A 16,669-nucleotide genomic window follows, 5' to 3' on the forward strand; every position below is an offset into this window, starting at 1 on the left:
TCGGCCTTACAATGAGAGGTACTTTCCTAAATTTAGATAAACATCGAGCAACAGCCGGGAACTGTCCAAATCAAGAGATTTATTGTAAGTCCAGATGACATGCTGTATTCAGGAGCCACTGGTGTGTAGTATGCTGGGAGTGGGTGCTGAGGATGACAACCTTTTTTCCTTTCGTATGCGTGTCATAAATTTAGGACAGGTTTTCAGAATCGCCTATGTTCCCCAGTCTCTCTGCTGCCTGGAAGAATTTTTGAATCAATCCCAAAGTTTCAGTATTTTTTTTTTTTTTTACCCTAACTTTTACTTAGAGGAACTTCATCCCAATCAGTAACTGATACCTCTTTCCCATGAGGAATCTTACACTTTTCTCAAATAGATCATCGGTGGGTCTGTATGGCTGATATTGTGGTGAAACCCCTCCCATAGTCTGATGTCAGCACCTAGGTCCTGACAGTTTGCTGTCTGTAAACCTCATTGCATTGTGGAAAATAAAAGCTATTTCCAATTGCCAAGCAACTTGTATCTCCCTCTGTGCATTTGTATATCTATAAAAAACAAACAAACAACAACAACAACCTTTTAGCCTATCACAATGTTAGTGGGTGTGGTTATAAATAATGGCAGTTGGTGCCGTCTAGTTTTTTTCTTGTCTTCCAGTTGTAAAGATGATGATATGCAGGCTCACTGTGGATCAAACAATATGAACAAATTACATGGCGAATATCAATCATTTCTTGATCTCTCTCTCTCTGTTTTTTAACTTCTAACTTTGTAATGTATGGCTTTGTTTTTTTTCCCCTTTCTGCTTAAGTTCCTCTTTAAACTATTCCACCATTGCACACAATTAGCACAATGCGGTATGTACCTTGTCATACGACTAGCCTTCAAGCTAGCTTCTCAGTGATAATCTTGAAAAACAAAACAACGAAAATGCTTTTACTCTTGCAGAGGCCCAGTGACAAGACCAATCCAGAAGCCCATATTGATTCCCTGTTGCATCTGCAGTCACCAGTGTTTGCAGCAGTTCACTGATTTCAGCAGCGTGAATAGCTGATACTGTCATCGTTGTATTTTGTACAGCGGCAGCAAAAGCAGATGTTTCTGCTGGAGATATGGGCACTGGGCAGCTCCAATGTATGACTGTATGATGTATGAGTCAAGAAACTTCTCTTCTCCTGTCATATGTCCTGTCATAATAGGTCTTTACCAGCGAGAAAAGCTTTTTCACGCCTATAACTTTTATCTATCCTGAGCCATCGGTGTGTGCAGTTGATATTACTAAATAAATAAAAATAAAGAGATTTTGTGAGATCCTGGTTCATGTTTCTTAACAGGGCTATAGAGGATATAGATTAGGCTTAAATTAGGCAATTTCTGAAGTGGTTTTCAGGTCAGCCAATAGCAAAGAGCTAAGCTTAGTGCAAGCAGGTCATATTTCATAATGAGAGTTTTACAGATGGGAAATTCTGACAGTTTGTCAAATCCAGGATGGCTGATGTCTTACAGATACAATGCAAAGCATATAGAATTGCCTGGAAAACAGCAATATATATTGTAAATGCATACACTGTTTAAAGTGGTTTAGTATATAGTAAAGTTGCAATGAAACAGCTGGAACCATCTAAGACTTGTAACATAACAGCAGACTACAGTATGAAAATGAAGTGCTACAAATAACACGGCCTATGCACATATTATCCCTGGCATATTCCTATGTTTCTATCTGTAAGGTCACTAAATTCAATGCAAACAACCCTGATAGCCAGGCAGTGGCGTAGCTAAGGAGCTGTGAGCCTCGATGCAAGTTTTACATCGGGGCCCCCCAAGCACTCTATACATAACAATTGATATGGCGCACCAAAATCTGCCAATGGCAACTACAGTGTCAGAGGTGCAAGTAGAGGATGGGGAGAAATTTGTTAGTGATTACTACTATTTAAAGTATCTATAGAAGTGATTATTTTGAGCACAGGACCAATAGAGAGCTAATACTGTGGTTGAAGGAGGGCCCTTGTGGCCCAAGGGCCCCGATGCGGTCGCTACCTCTGCACCCCCTATTGCTACTACGCCCCTGTAGCCAGGAATAGGTCTCTGAGTTTCCAAAGCACAAACACTCTTTATTTTAAAGGATTGTGACAGGACTTCTTGAAAGTACAATAGTACATTTGTAATTGCACAGTAGGGTGCGTACACATGCACAGCTGTTGTGGCTGGAAGGGTTGGGACCCGATCCATCAGGCAACAGTTTAGGGGCGGAGTGCTGTACAGCATTCATTCTATGGAAGGGGAAGAGGGACAACATGTAGCGCAGAAGGTAGTGGCCTCCCACAGGAGGGGTAAAGAGGAGATTCATGCCATTGAGAAACAGGGAAAGGTGTTCCACTTGATGAACCACACCATTCCAGATTCAGTTCAATCACTGAATTTGAGCTGTGCCACAAATGTGTGAGGACATCAGCCCTTGGGCATTGGAGTTTGTCATCCCTTCCCTTGGGGATCGCTGATTAAGATCTGGCATTCCAGATCTAAATGAGCTCCATTCAGCGGAGTTCCATCTAGCGTTTGTCGGCACCTTTAGTGGTTTGTTACTGCATGCTTACTATTGCAAAGCAGGTGGTTTCATCTCATGGTGCTCAGCGACAAGCAACGAAACTAGGCGCCACCATAGCAGTAATATTATATTGTTATAATGGGCGGGGTACGTAAGGGTAATTCGGGGTTATTACATCTCATTCCAAGTTGCGATAACTCAGAGGAAGAATAGTATTTTACGCCATCGGATTTGGGCAGCTGCGTGCCATCATGCGGCTCACTCTGCACCCAGCTCACCAGATGCATACATATGCGTGCGCTACTATTGATCCAAGTTAAAGAGTGATTGTCAGCCACAAAATCAAATTCCATTTACCCACTGCTCTGTGTTTAATATGCAGCCTGCAACCTTACCCTGTATTGCAAGCACTCAATCTATTCAGAAATGTTTCTGCTGTAATAAATCTTATCTCAGTCATCCTGGCTCTATTTTTGCCATTGCCATTAAGAAGGAAGCTTGTCATCACCCCTTTCACATTCCTGCTCCTCACTGATTGGCTGTGGGCAGTTCAGTGAGCTGCTGAAATTTGATCTATGTTGTGCTCACATGCGTTTACAAAGTAAGCGAACTGTGACAGTGCAGTTTCTAGGAGGAAAAATAGAAAGGGAGGAAATGACATCAGGATTGGCTTCAGTCAAATGTAAGCAAGATGGAAAATGCCAGGAACAGAATTATCTTTATTTACTATATAAAATTCACTGAAATAAAACCGTTGACTGTACCTTACATCTGTTATGTAAGAAAAACAAGTAGTTACCTACTTATACAGTATATGTGTTTTTTCCTGAGATAGTATGGCTGTCTCTCCTGCTTTAAGATTTGAGTGGCTTGCCTACAGACTAAAACCTAACATTTTTTGTGAACAGTAACAATTAAAAAAACAGGGCTCTCAGAATTATATCAAGCAAAGAAATTCAGCATTACGCTCTGTACAACTCTATAAGAGATGCTAGAGGTACGGTATGTAGAATACATAAATAGATAGAAATTATTTTCTCCCTCAATGGATTCTTTGTGTACTTTCACATTAATAACTGGTCCCTAAATAAAGCAATGCTTCTGATTGAGAATATGTGACCTACAGCCTTGGCTAAACACATGGCACCTGACAATTAAAAACATCAAAAACATTGTGTACTGTATATTTTACATGGTTTGAGACTGTAAGCAGAGCACAGAGGGGATGAATTACTAAGACAACTCTTGGATAGACATCTGGGGCAGTTCATAAATAATCCTGCAAAACTAATCTGGATTTACGAAACATCAACAGCTATTAAGTGACCAAGATATTTGGCCATATTGAGGATCGCCGACATTTTGTTGACCCACTCTGTCAGTCCCACCACTGTCTGCCTATCACACAACATATACAATTCAAGATCCTAGCCCTCCACTCAAAATCACACTAAAAAGTCCTTACTACTTAGCTACACTTGTCTCCAGATACACTCTGCATGTAAGCTCTGATTTATTAAAAACATTCTCCTCTCCTCCTCTCTAGTCACCTCTTCTCATTCTTGCATGAAATATTTCTCCAGGACTCCCTGTTTACCACCACTCACCCACCCACACTGAGCATCTTTAGATGGAACCTGAAAACTCATTCTTCATGCAAGCTTATGATCTTACCTAGCCACCAACCACCTCCTTGTACACAGTCCCCCCTACCTGTCATTCTACCCTATTCTATAAGCCCAATTGGGTAGGTTATTTCCCCTTATGTGTTATTACTGTTTTATGAACTGTACATTTTCACACCTTCATGTATGAAGGATTACTGACCAGTTGTTTATCTGTACCAAATTTCCTTGTAACTGTCTGTACTGTATATTCTCTGTGGTAAAGCACCATGGAAGATGCTGCTCTGGTGCTGTATAAATACAAAATAATAATAAATAATAATTACAAAAAATAAGCACAACAATGGTTAGACATTGTTTGCCACCTAATAGTAAAGGTTTTTTATTTAATAATTCTAGTCTGGTTTTGCAGGATCAGTTATGATGTTATATTACTCTCACTCATCTTTATGCCAGAAATGTCTTTTGAATCTGTAAAATGACTACTTAGCCACAAAAAAAGTATTTAAGGCATTAACACACATTGATAAAAAAAATTACAATAGGTCTTGGGCAACATGTGAAAAGCAGAGAAAGCAATGTAATTACCATCCCCATGGCAGTGTTAGCTGCTCCCTGCTTGTCAGCCGCTTGTCAGCTGACACCACTCATGTCTGGGGACAGCAGGGCCAAATACTATGATCCTCTTCAGGTTAGCCACCTCTGCATTAGGGAAAATGGGCTAATTGGTGGAAGAAGAGGGCATGTCTGAGGAGGATCCCATGTCTGACCCTGCAGGTGACTGTGCTGTCACAAGCAGTAAGCGTAGTCAATTCAAGCCTCCACATGACCTCTCAGTGATGACATTGTCATGGAATAGGCAAGCATATCGTTTTCTAATCACAGGCTTTTCCCCTCTCTTGGCATACTTTCAAACATTCTATCGTTCTGCTTTAATCCAATAGCAGCTTCAATACAGTTATCTTGTTTGAGATAATTGTACTGCTTTTGACCTCAGTCAGCAGAACTCCTTATGCTGTAAATTCTTGGAATGCTTTGATCTCTCTCAACTAGCAGAAAATATAGAAACTGGAAGCTGAAGTCCTCTGTTATCGTCTCATACTGCCCCCTCAGGACAAATGGCCATAAATATGCATTACAGCAGTACTAATTAGAAGCAAGGAAATGTAACAAATAAGAAATAAAAAAAATGTACTAAAATAAATTGGCATGGAGCACTAGCAAGCCTCTAAATAAATTGGCTGCTAAATGGTTAAAGAATATGGATACCTTTAAAGTACACATATCCTAAATGCTGTTTTCAGCCCGCCTAGCAAGTCCTAGTATCTGGTACCTGCTCCCACCTGACTGTACTTGCATGTACTGGGGGAGGCCTAATACTCGCTTTGTTCATTTCCATACTATGCTGCTGCTCCTTCCAGCCACTAGGTGGTGCAACAAAGCATATGGAAGAGAGTGTATAACTTTATGTCAAGAAAGAAGCCATCTATCTTATTATTCAGTATAGGCAATATGCCGCGGAGAAAGCTGCAGCACAGTATGTAAACACTATGTTGGCCACTGTGTTCAGGCGAAGGCAGGTGCTGTGGGTGCTTGAATTGTGGTTAGGGGTGCTGAGAGCAGCATTTACAATGGAAGTGCTATAAGGTAAATCATAGTCATGAGTCACAGTTAATTGCTGCATCACCCTTTCCTGCATTAACCCATTTTTAGTACAATAAGAGCTGTACATTTCAGGGGAATTATAACAGATGTAGCACTGGGAAATGTAAAAAAGTTACTTTACAAAGTGGTTCTAACAAGATGTGAGTCTCAACACCATCTGGATCTGCATTAGTCTTATGCATGTAATATGGTTGGGAAAAAGTAGAATTGCTAGTGTCTGCACAACCACCACATTAAAATACTCATTTCATGCACATTGGCAGGTCTTTTATTTAAGTGGTCATAGATGGCTTCTTCTGCTAATAGTCTAGAGATCCATTAGCTGGCTTTGCCATGGCGTAAAGCAACCTCATTTGCAAGCTGCGAATGCTTTTAATGTGCCAGCGTGTCACCTCTCTAAGGGTATGCAGTGCCACTACGCATAACATCTGTTTCCTAAAATAGATAAGCGCAAATAGTATACTAAGAAAGAGTGGCGGAGCTGCTATTTCTGCAACACAATATTTCTGACATTTTTATGTAGAAAAACATAATGTGTGGCTACTGCTCAGACCACAGCCATAAATTGTAATGTATGTCAGCTGAAATGGTATTAAAGAGTAACTATGGCCTTTATTTGTTGTTAGATACAGAAGTGAAAACTATTGGCTTAAAGCCCAGTTCTTTTTATTATTATTATTATGATTTTATTCCTTCACCCTCTCCCAGAAAATCTCAGGAATAATGTGGGTTAAAAAGTAAAAAGCTCAGTAAATACCCATTCAGAAAAAGTTTTGTAGAATGTGATAGACCAGCCTGCCTCCCCTGCTCATAGGGCTGAACAGAAGGGGGCTTAGTGGTCCCGGCCCCGCCCCCACTTGACCTTCCAGGAGGTCATGTGGTGCCGCATCATTGACTTGCAGTGCATTGTCCTGTCTCCAATGTGAGAGGTGAAGTTTGAGGAAGAATTTGGTGGCTGTCTTATGACTTCTGAAAAAAAAATAATTAGCCTAACTTTTTATCTTAGTACTATTTGTGGTTTGTTTGGGGCAGGAATAAGATCAGTTAAATAAACAAAAATAAACAAAAAAGCTTATCAATGTAGGTTAATGTTTTAAAAACCTATTTAATACAAATACTAAGTGTATTTGCAAATGTGTATGCTGATTACCTTTGTAGGTGCTTCTAACTTTTTAGCAGTGCTTCACAATAGCTGAGCCTTTATTTGGGTACATAAGGACAACCCTGCAAATCAACATTACAATAGATAAGATCAATCCATTGCTTTACTATGCGTTCCATATATCCAAACTCCATCTGGTTTATCACCTTCCAATGGTCATGCATGACTGCCAGCAACCACCTGCCTATAAGTTATATGTTATTACTCAATATAATCCCTTTTGTGCGGTTAAACGGACCCTAAGCATTAAGGAAATAAAATGAAATCCAGGCTTACCTGGGACTTCCTCCAACCCCCGTAGCCCGAGCAGTCCCCTGGCATCCTCTTCCTCCCTTCCATGGCGGTTCTGGTAATCCGGCAATTTCTCTAAAGACTGAATCACGCATGCGCAGGTCTCTTACGGCAACCAGCGTGATGATGCGCAGGGTGTGCGCCGGGGCGCATGTGCGACATCAGCAGAAGTCGCCGAATTACTAGAGCCACCAGCAGCACCATGGAAAGGAGGAAGAAAACGCAGAGGGACCTCGCGGGCTACGGGGGGCTAGAGGAAGCCCCAGGTAAGTCAGGATTTCCTTTTTTCCATACTGCTCAGGGTCCCTTTAAATAATCAAACCATTTGTCTGATTTTTTTCATCATGCTAGCGTAGCATCCTCTTCAGCTGGGTGTTGTTTTTATTTTAGCTGAATAGCCAATAAAGTTGCCTTCAGAAATAAGCGATCTGCAGGAAAAAATGACAACTCTCCACTGGAAGGAAGAAACTGTTGCATTGATACAGTGATTTGTAATAGGAAGAAGATAAATGGGCTCCTAGTTGGTCATACAGCCAGATTACAGCTATTGATAACTAGGGATGGCAATGCTTAGGAGAATTTACAGAGAAGCATGTGATCAGTTTCATTATCTGATATATTTGTAAGGTTCTGATTTGCTGTGATGACTTCCTGGTTTAACTCATGATCATGACCAGCAAATCAGAGCCTTACAAATCTATAAGCTGATCAAACTGATCACATGCTTCTCCATGAGTTCTCCTAAGCATTGCCATCCCTATCGATAATTTGAAATTTATTGCAACATGGGGTTGCAATAACTCTGATGAGAAGATGCGGCCAATTATTATTATTATTATTATTATTAATATAGCGCCGACATATTCAGCAGCGCTGTACAGTGTATATATATATCTTGTCACTAACTGTCCCTCAAAGGAGCTCACAATCTAATCCCTTACATTGCCATATGTCTATATTATGTAGTGTAAGTACTGTAGTCTAGGGCCAATTTTAGGGGGGAGCCAATTAACTTATCCGTATGTTTTTGGGATGTGGGAGGAAACCGGAGTGCCCAGAGGAAACCCACGCAGACACGGAGAGAACATACAAACTCTTTGCAGATAGTGCCCTGGCTGGGATTCGAACCAGGGACCCAGCGCTGCAAGGCGAGAAAGCTAACCACTACGCCACCATGCTGCCCTCTTATGACACCTCTTATGGTGCCCACACACATCTGGATGTTTTCACAGCCCTACTAAAATGTTTAGGGCGAGAAGAAATTCATCCAATGGCTGTGGCTATAACAAGTAGCATTCCACCCTCTGTTTCAGCTAGAGACATAGGATGGCTATCAGCCATGTGAAGCACAATCCATTAGAACAAATAATTGCATCACTATCAATGCTGGGGCTGAGTGACTTGTTCACCTCTATGGAGAGGGAGGGGCCAAACAGAACAGGGATGTCTTGCAAATTCAGGGCCAGTCCTAGAAAAAATGGGGCCCTGGGCAAAATGTATTTGGAGCCCCAATGACCTGCACATCTCCCCAAAATAGCTGCATTAGGTGGCTCCGTTGTTCCCTTCCCCTCTTCTACCCTGATATTGTTAGGTTATCCCTGCAGGACCCCAGAGCTGGTTGATGGGCCCCCCAGGTCGCCTTCAATTTATAGTGCTCTCCCGGGGCCCCTGATTAGCATCAGCGGCAGTGGCGTGCACTTACCAGTCCAGCCAGTACACTCTACTTTCAGGCTGTGTCCTTCTGTCTTCATCCTCATTGGTGCGTCTTTTCCATAACCCACAACCAACAGAATGTATGTAATCACATAAGATGCTCCTGGGTCATGGAAAAGAGGATACAATGACAGGTGAGTGTGCTCCACTGTCTCCAATACTCTGCAGAGTCTTGGGGGAGCACTATCAATTAGGGGGAGACCTGGGGGGCCTGTCAGCTGTCTAGGGCCCTGAGCAATTGCCCAGTTTGCCCCTATGGAAGCACCGGGCCTGTTTGCAATCACTAAAAGCTATAATATTGACCAAAAATAGCCAGACTGGATGAGAGTCATCTTACAGTTCTACTGAGACGTTTTAATGCAGCAATGACTTTGCATGCACTTATAAATAGAACATGAAAATTGTATGTAAAGCTCAAAAGTATATATGCTTCCAAAGGCAAATTTCAGGTACACCATTTACTGTTTACTGCTTAACTGCTTCAGGGCCTCACAGTCAAATCTACGCTGTGTTTATGGATGTTCATTTCTGACACGGTGTAGATTTAAAGAGGAACTTTAACCAAGGATTGAACTGCATCCCAATCAATAGCTGATACCTCCTTTCCCAAAAGATATCTTTACCTTTTCTCAAATAGATCATCAGGGTCATCTGTGTGGCTGATATTGTGGTGAAACCCTTCCCACAGTGTGATGTCATGACCATGGTCCTGACAGTTTGCTGTCTGTCAACCTCGTTGCATAAGGCATGGTCGGAATAGCCAATTTCCGATTCCATGGTAATTCCGCATACCGCCACTACCGAAATTCCGCTACCGTTTCATTCTGAGGGAATTCCTGAGCCGTTCCACGGAATTCCGAGATACACAGAATTCCGTCAGAAAATCTCCTCATCCATCCATCCTCTTATATCATCCAGTAGGGAATTGCAGATTTTCAAAACAGCTTATATACCATAGCTGGGATTTGAACCCAGGATGCAGTGTTTAGTAGGTATCTGTCTTAACCTCTAGACCATGAACCACACTACATGGTAAAGCTATCCTAGCATAAACCATACTACCATTATGATCAATGCAATAGAAAAAGTAGTATGATTAAGGATCGGTACTTTTTGAAAAGCATGCTTATATACCATAGCTGGGATTTGAACCCAGTATGCAGTGTGTAGTAGCTAGTAGGTATCTGTCTTAACCTCTAGACCATGAACCACACTACATGGTAAAGCTGTCCTAGCATAAACCATACTACCATTATGATCAATTCAATAGAAAAAGTAGCATGATTAAGGATTGGTACTTTTTGAAAAGCATGCTTATATACCATAGCATATCTATTGAATTGATTATAATGGTAGTATGGTACATGCTAGGCCAGCTTTAGCATGTAGAACAAGGTCCTTCAGCACCCAAGGCTGAGACAGCAAAGTGTGCCCCCCATGCCTCCCACCCCAGCCATCACACACTGATTGCTATTACACTAAGAGATGCCCCAGGGCCCCCAACCCCCCCAACACCTTAATCGCTACTTATCTGGCTTGCAGTCGCTGCCATGTATCACCTTTTCTTATTTCTTTCTGCTTCAAACACAATTGGGAATGACAGCTGAATGAATTGTGCACCCCCTCCTACACTGCGCCCTGAGGCTGGAGCCTCTCCAGCCTCTGCCTCGGCCCGGCCCTGAGTGTGGTTGATGGTCTATGGGGTAAGACAGATACCTACTACCATGTAGTGTGGTTCATGGTCTAGAGGGTAACACAGATGCCTACTACACACTGTGTCCTGGGTTCAAATCCCAGCTATGGTATATAAGCATGCTTTTCAAAAAGTACCAATCCTTAATCATGCTACTTTTTCTATTGAATTGATCATAATGGTAGTATGGTTTATGCTAGGCCAGCTTTACCATGTAGTGTGGTTCGTGGTCTAGAGGTTAAGACAGATACCTACTAGCTACTACACACTGCATCCTGGGTTCAAATCCCAGCTATGGTATATAAGCATGCTTTTCAAAAAGTACCGATCCTTAATCATACTACTTTTTCTATTGCATTGATCATAATGGTAGTATGGTTTATGCTAGGATAGCTTTACCATGTAGTGTGGTTCATGGTCTAGAGGTTAAGACAGATACCTACTAGCTACTACACACTGCATCCTGGGTTCAAATCCCAGCTATGGTATATAAGCATGCTTTTCAAAAAGTACCGATCCTTAATCATACTACTTTTTCTATTGCATTGATCATAATGGTAGTATGGTTTATGCTAGGATAGCTATACCATGTAGTGTGGTTCATGGTCTAGAGGTTAAGACAGATACCTACTACACACTGCATCCTGGGTTCAAATCCCAGCTATGGTATATAAGCTGTTTTGAAAATCTGCAATTCCCCTACTGGATGATATAAGAGGATGGATGGAGGAGGGAGAGAGAGAGAGAGAGAGAAAAAGAAAATATTTTGATGTGATTTCGGAAAATTCTGTCGGAATTATAAATTTCCGCGGAATTCCGTTTGAGAAATTCCGTTCCGACTAACAAAATCGGAATTATTAATTCCGACCGGAATCTCGGAATTAATAATTCCGTGGAATTTTCCGACCATGCCTGGGCATTGTGGGAAATAAAAAAAAAATTCCAACTACCAAGCAAGCAGTATCTTCCACTGTGCATAGAACTCTCAGAAAGGAACATTGCACAACGATCACCTGGCAGGACTAAAGATGTCACTATCAGTGAAACATTTCAGTATGTAAATCAGGTAAAGACAAGATTTGCAATAGGCAAACACTGACTAAATAATGTATAGGTGAATATTATGGAAAATAAGAAATTGTATTAATTATGTTATTTTCACTACAGTTCCTCTTTAACAAATGACAGCCAAGTTCATTCATTGACTCCTGACCCTGTGATGACTGTGAGACAATCAGTGAGGATTAAAAAAAAAAGGCTCTGATCTTTAAAGGGGTTTTGTGGCATGTTAAAAAAAAAAAACCTGACACTTACCTGGGGCTTCTATTGGCCCCCTGTAGCCGCGCTGTCTTCCTACGATCCTCCGTTCCCCACCGCCGGCAATGGTCAATTATTCGTCTAACAAGATGAATAAGTGACCGGTTCGCATGCCACAAAACCCCTTTAAGGGGTCAGAGTACTGTGGTACTAGAGAGTTTACTTGTGTGACCAATGTATGACCAATAAAGTCTTTATGTCACTGCCAGCTCCTAACAGATACAGTACACATCTTGGAGATCCTATATTTGCCAGTTACGGCTCTTAGACAGCCTGATTTACTAAAGCCCCAGAAAAGAAGAGTGGGATTGTTCATTCAGCCTTACCAGGCAGTAGCGTACCTCATGCTGTGCAGGATGTAAGTCATAGCAATGTGCTGGGATTCACAGGTTCTACCAGTGACCTTAATCATGGATTTCTTCTTTATTTTCCTTTGTGACTGAAATAAAAAGAATGAAACTTTTCATGCAACATATAGTACATTTTATTCCACAAGGCTCAACGTATTAGACTGAAATGATGATCTGCCTCTTTCTAGTGAAATGAATAGGAGCTGTTCGCTCATGCACAATATCACAGCAGTGTATCGCCAGTGATCGCATTGCTCCGCCATGTATGAAAACTGTCTATTGCTTTCTGCACATGTAAATACACGTGAGCATGTCAACATGCATGGTAGCATGACACTGAGACTTCATACTTTGTTTAGATTGTCATGGCTATGCAGCTGTACATGTGAACAGATCTATAACGTTAATGTATTTTATTTTGTGGTATCCTAATCCATTGTATTCTTTTCTCAGGATTCAGATTTGTACAAGTGCACCGTAAGAAATTAACTTGAACTGATCTTAAAGCAGCAGGAGAGCCATACTATCCCATGAAAAAATATATATACGTAGATAAATACTTGTTCTACTTACATATGTATTGTACTGTCCACATTTTGATTTCAGTGACTTTTATATAGTGAACAAAGAGAAAACAGTTTCTGGAATTTTCCATCTTTACTGCCTCTGACTGAAGGCAATTCTGATGTCATTTCCTCCCTTACTCTTTTTTTCTCCTAGAAACGGCACAGCTTGCTTTGTAAACGTATGTAAACACAGCATAGATTGTGTTTCAGGAGCTTCTGCAGAGGGGTTAGGTGTATTCTCAGTGGAAGGGGGCATACCAAGCTTCTCTCTCCTCAGCAATGTACCAAAATAAGAGCCAAGCTGACTGAGATAAGATTAATTGCAACAGAAACATTTATGATTATATTGGAATGCTTGATAGTAGTGAAAATGTTTGTGTACTGTGTTAGCCAAACAAATTATGTAAAAATCTATTAACCCTTCGCACACTCACATGCAAATGTTCAAACAAATGCATTCACAGATTCACTCATCCAGGCACAACTGTTATCCCTACAGCTAAATTAAAAGCCAGGGTTTTAGTTCACAGAAGAATGCATTCTTATGCTTAGTCACCTATACTGCGCAGAAGTACCCAGGTAAACATAGGTGTCCTAACTCTGGCCCTGTAACATGCATAGTGCAGACATGCAAACACATTCATTGCATCAAACCTATCAATGGATTAGGAGCACACATCCTAACTTCCTCTCCTGGGAAAGACGGTGCATCTTACCAATCGCACAAGGGAGCTAACGTTATGTGTCCATGTGCACCATGCGCATACACCAGCATAAGCTGTGTGCATGCTGACAAATACATACAGGGGAAGGAGGGAGTGCACTGAATTAGACCCTAGCCACAGGGGTCAGTAGTAAAATGGAAATACATATATCCAGGCACATCGCCTCTAGTTAGGACATTAAATAAATTATTAGGGAAAGGGAGGTGCTGAAGGGGGTGTGGCTAGAAAACAGCAAAAATCTATTAACCCTTCGCACACTCACATGCAAATGTTCAAACAAATGCATTCACAGATTCACTCATCCAGGCACAACTGTTATCCCTACAGCTAAATTAAAAGCCAGGGTTTTAGTTCACAGAAGAATGCATTCTTATGCTTAGTCACCTATACTGCGCAGAAGTACCCAGGTAAACATAGGTGTCCTAACTCTGGCCCTGTAACATGCATAGTGCAGACATGCAAACACATTCATTGCATCAAACCTATCAATGGATTAGGAGCACACATCCTAACTTCCGCTCCTGGGAAAGACGGTGCATCTTACCAATCGCACAAGGGAGCTAACGTTATGTGTCCATGTGCACCATGCGCATACACCAGCATAAGCTGTGTGCATGCTGACAAATACATACAGGGGAAGGAGGGAGTGCACTGAATTAGACCCTAGCCACAGGGGTCAGTAGTAAAATGGAAATACATATATCCAGGCACATCGCCTCTAGTTAGGACATTAAATAAATTATTAGGGAAAGGGAGGTGCTGAAGGGGGTGTGGCTAGAAAACAGCAAAAATCTATTAACCCTTCGCACACTCACATGCAAATGTTCAAACAAATGCATTCACAGATTCACTCATCCAGGCACAACTGTTATCCCTACAGCTAAATTAAAAGCCAGGGTTTTAGTTCACAGAAGAATGCATTCTTATGCTTAGTCACCTATACTGCGCAGAAGTACCCAGGTAAACATAGGTGTCCTAACTCTGGCCCTGTAACATGCATAGTGCAGACATGCAAACACATTCATTGCATCAAACCTATCAATGGATTAGGAGCACACATCCTAACTTCCTCTCCTGGGAAAGACGGTGCATCTTACCAATCGCACAAGGGAGCTAACGTTATGTGTCCATGTGCACCATGCGCATACACCAGCATAAGCTGTGTGCATGCTGACAAATACATACAGGGGAAGGAGGGAGTGCACTGAATTAGACCCTAGCCACAGGGGTCAGTAGTAAAATGGAAATACATATATCCAGGCACATCGCCTCTAGTTAGGACATTAAATAAATTATTAGGGAAAGGGAGGTGCTGAAGGGGGTGTGGCTAGAAAACAGCAAAAATCTATTAACCCTTCGCACACTCACCTGCAAATGTTCAAACAAATGCATTCACAGATTCACTCATCCAGGCACAACTGTTATCCCTACAGCTAAATTAAAAGCCAGGGTTTTAGTTCACAGAAGAATGCATTTTTATGCTTAGTCACCTATACTGCGCAGAAGTACCCAGGTAAACATAGGTGTCCTAACTCTGGCCCTGTAACATGCATAGTGCAGACATGCAAACACATTCATTGCATCAAACCTATCAATGGATTAGGAGCACACATCCTAACTTCCTCTCCTGGGAAAGACGGTGCATCTTACCAATCGCACAAGGGAGCTAACGTTATGTGTCCATGTGCACCATGCGCATACACCAGCATAAGCTGTGTGCATGCTGACAAATACATACAGGGGAAGGAGGGAGTGCACTGAATTAGACCCTAGCCACAGGGGTCAGTAGTAAAATGGAAATACATATATCCAGGCACATCGCCTCTAGTTAGGACATTAAATAAATTATTAGGGAAAGGGAGGTGCTGAAGGGGGTGTGGCTAGAAAACAGCAAAAATCTATTAACCCTTCGCACACTCACATGCAAATGTTCAAACAAATGCATTCACAGATTCACTCATCCAGGCACAACTGTTATCCCTACAGCTAAATTAAAAGCCAGGGTTTTAGTTCACAGAAGAATGCATTCTTATGCTTAGTCACCTATACTGCGCAGAAGTACCCAGGTAAACATAGGTGTCCTAACTCTGGCCCTGTAACATGCATAGTGCAGACATGCAAACACATTCATTGCATCAAACCTATCAATGGATTAGGAGCACACATCCTAACTTCCTCTCCTGGGAAAGACGGTGCATCTTACCAATCGCACAAGGGAGCTAACGTTATGTGTCCATGTGCACCATGCGCATACACCAGCATAAGCTGTGTGCATGCTGACAAATACATACAGGGGAAGGAGGGAGTGCACTGAATTAGACCCTAGCCACAGGGGTCAGTAGTAAAATGGAAATACATATATCCAGGCACATCGCCTCTAGTTAGGACATTAAATAAATTATTAGGGAAAGGGAGGTGCTGAAGGGGGTGTGGCTAGAAAACAGCAAAAATCTATTAACCCTTCGCACACTCACATGCAAATGTTCAAACAAATGCATTCACAGATTCACTCATCCAGGCACAACTGTTATCCCTACAGCTAAATTAAAAGCCAGGGTTTTAGTTCACAGAAGAATGCATTCTTATGCTTAGTCACCTATACTGCGCAGAAGTACCCAGGTAAACATAGGTGTCCTAACTCTGGCCCTGTAACATGCATAGTGCAGACATGCAAACACATTCATTGCATCAAACCTATCAATGGATTAGGAGCACACATCCTAACTTCCTCTCCTGGGAAAGACGGTGCATCTTACCAATCGCACAAGGGAGCTAACGTTATGTGTCCATGTGCACCATGCGCATACACCAGCATAAGCTGTGTGCATGCTGACAAATACATACAGGGGAAGGAGGGAGTGCACTGAATTAGACCCTAGCCACAGGGGTCAGTAGTAAAATGGAAATACATATATCCAGGCACATCGCCTCTAGTTAGGACATTAAATAAATTATTAGGGAAAGGGAGGTGCTGAAGGGGGTGTGGCTAGAAAACAGCAAAAATCTATTAA

General features: G+C 41.8%; 1 protein-coding gene across 6 annotated transcripts in view; it reads right to left on the reverse strand.

The window, feature by feature from the left end:
• LOC137563158 (uncharacterized) overlaps positions 1 to 16,669 on the reverse strand; it is a 246,475-nt gene that overhangs the window by 195,946 nt on the left and 33,860 nt on the right. For 4 of the 6 annotated variants that reach the window (XR_011030273.1, XM_068275267.1, XM_068275268.1 and 1 more), the window contains exon 2: positions 12,344 to 12,456. The gene's annotated coding sequence lies outside the window, so the exon portion shown is untranslated. Of the gene's footprint in view, positions 1 to 6,991; positions 7,066 to 12,343; positions 12,457 to 16,669 lie in introns of all 6 variants that reach the window. The other 2 variants (XM_068275269.1, XM_068275270.1) reach the window with 2 other exon arrangements.

Source organism: Hyperolius riggenbachi, chromosome 3 (genome assembly GCF_040937935.1).
Source record: "Hyperolius riggenbachi isolate aHypRig1 chromosome 3, aHypRig1.pri, whole genome shotgun sequence".
In the NCBI taxonomy this organism is placed as follows: domain Eukaryota; kingdom Metazoa; phylum Chordata; class Amphibia; order Anura; family Hyperoliidae; genus Hyperolius; species Hyperolius riggenbachi.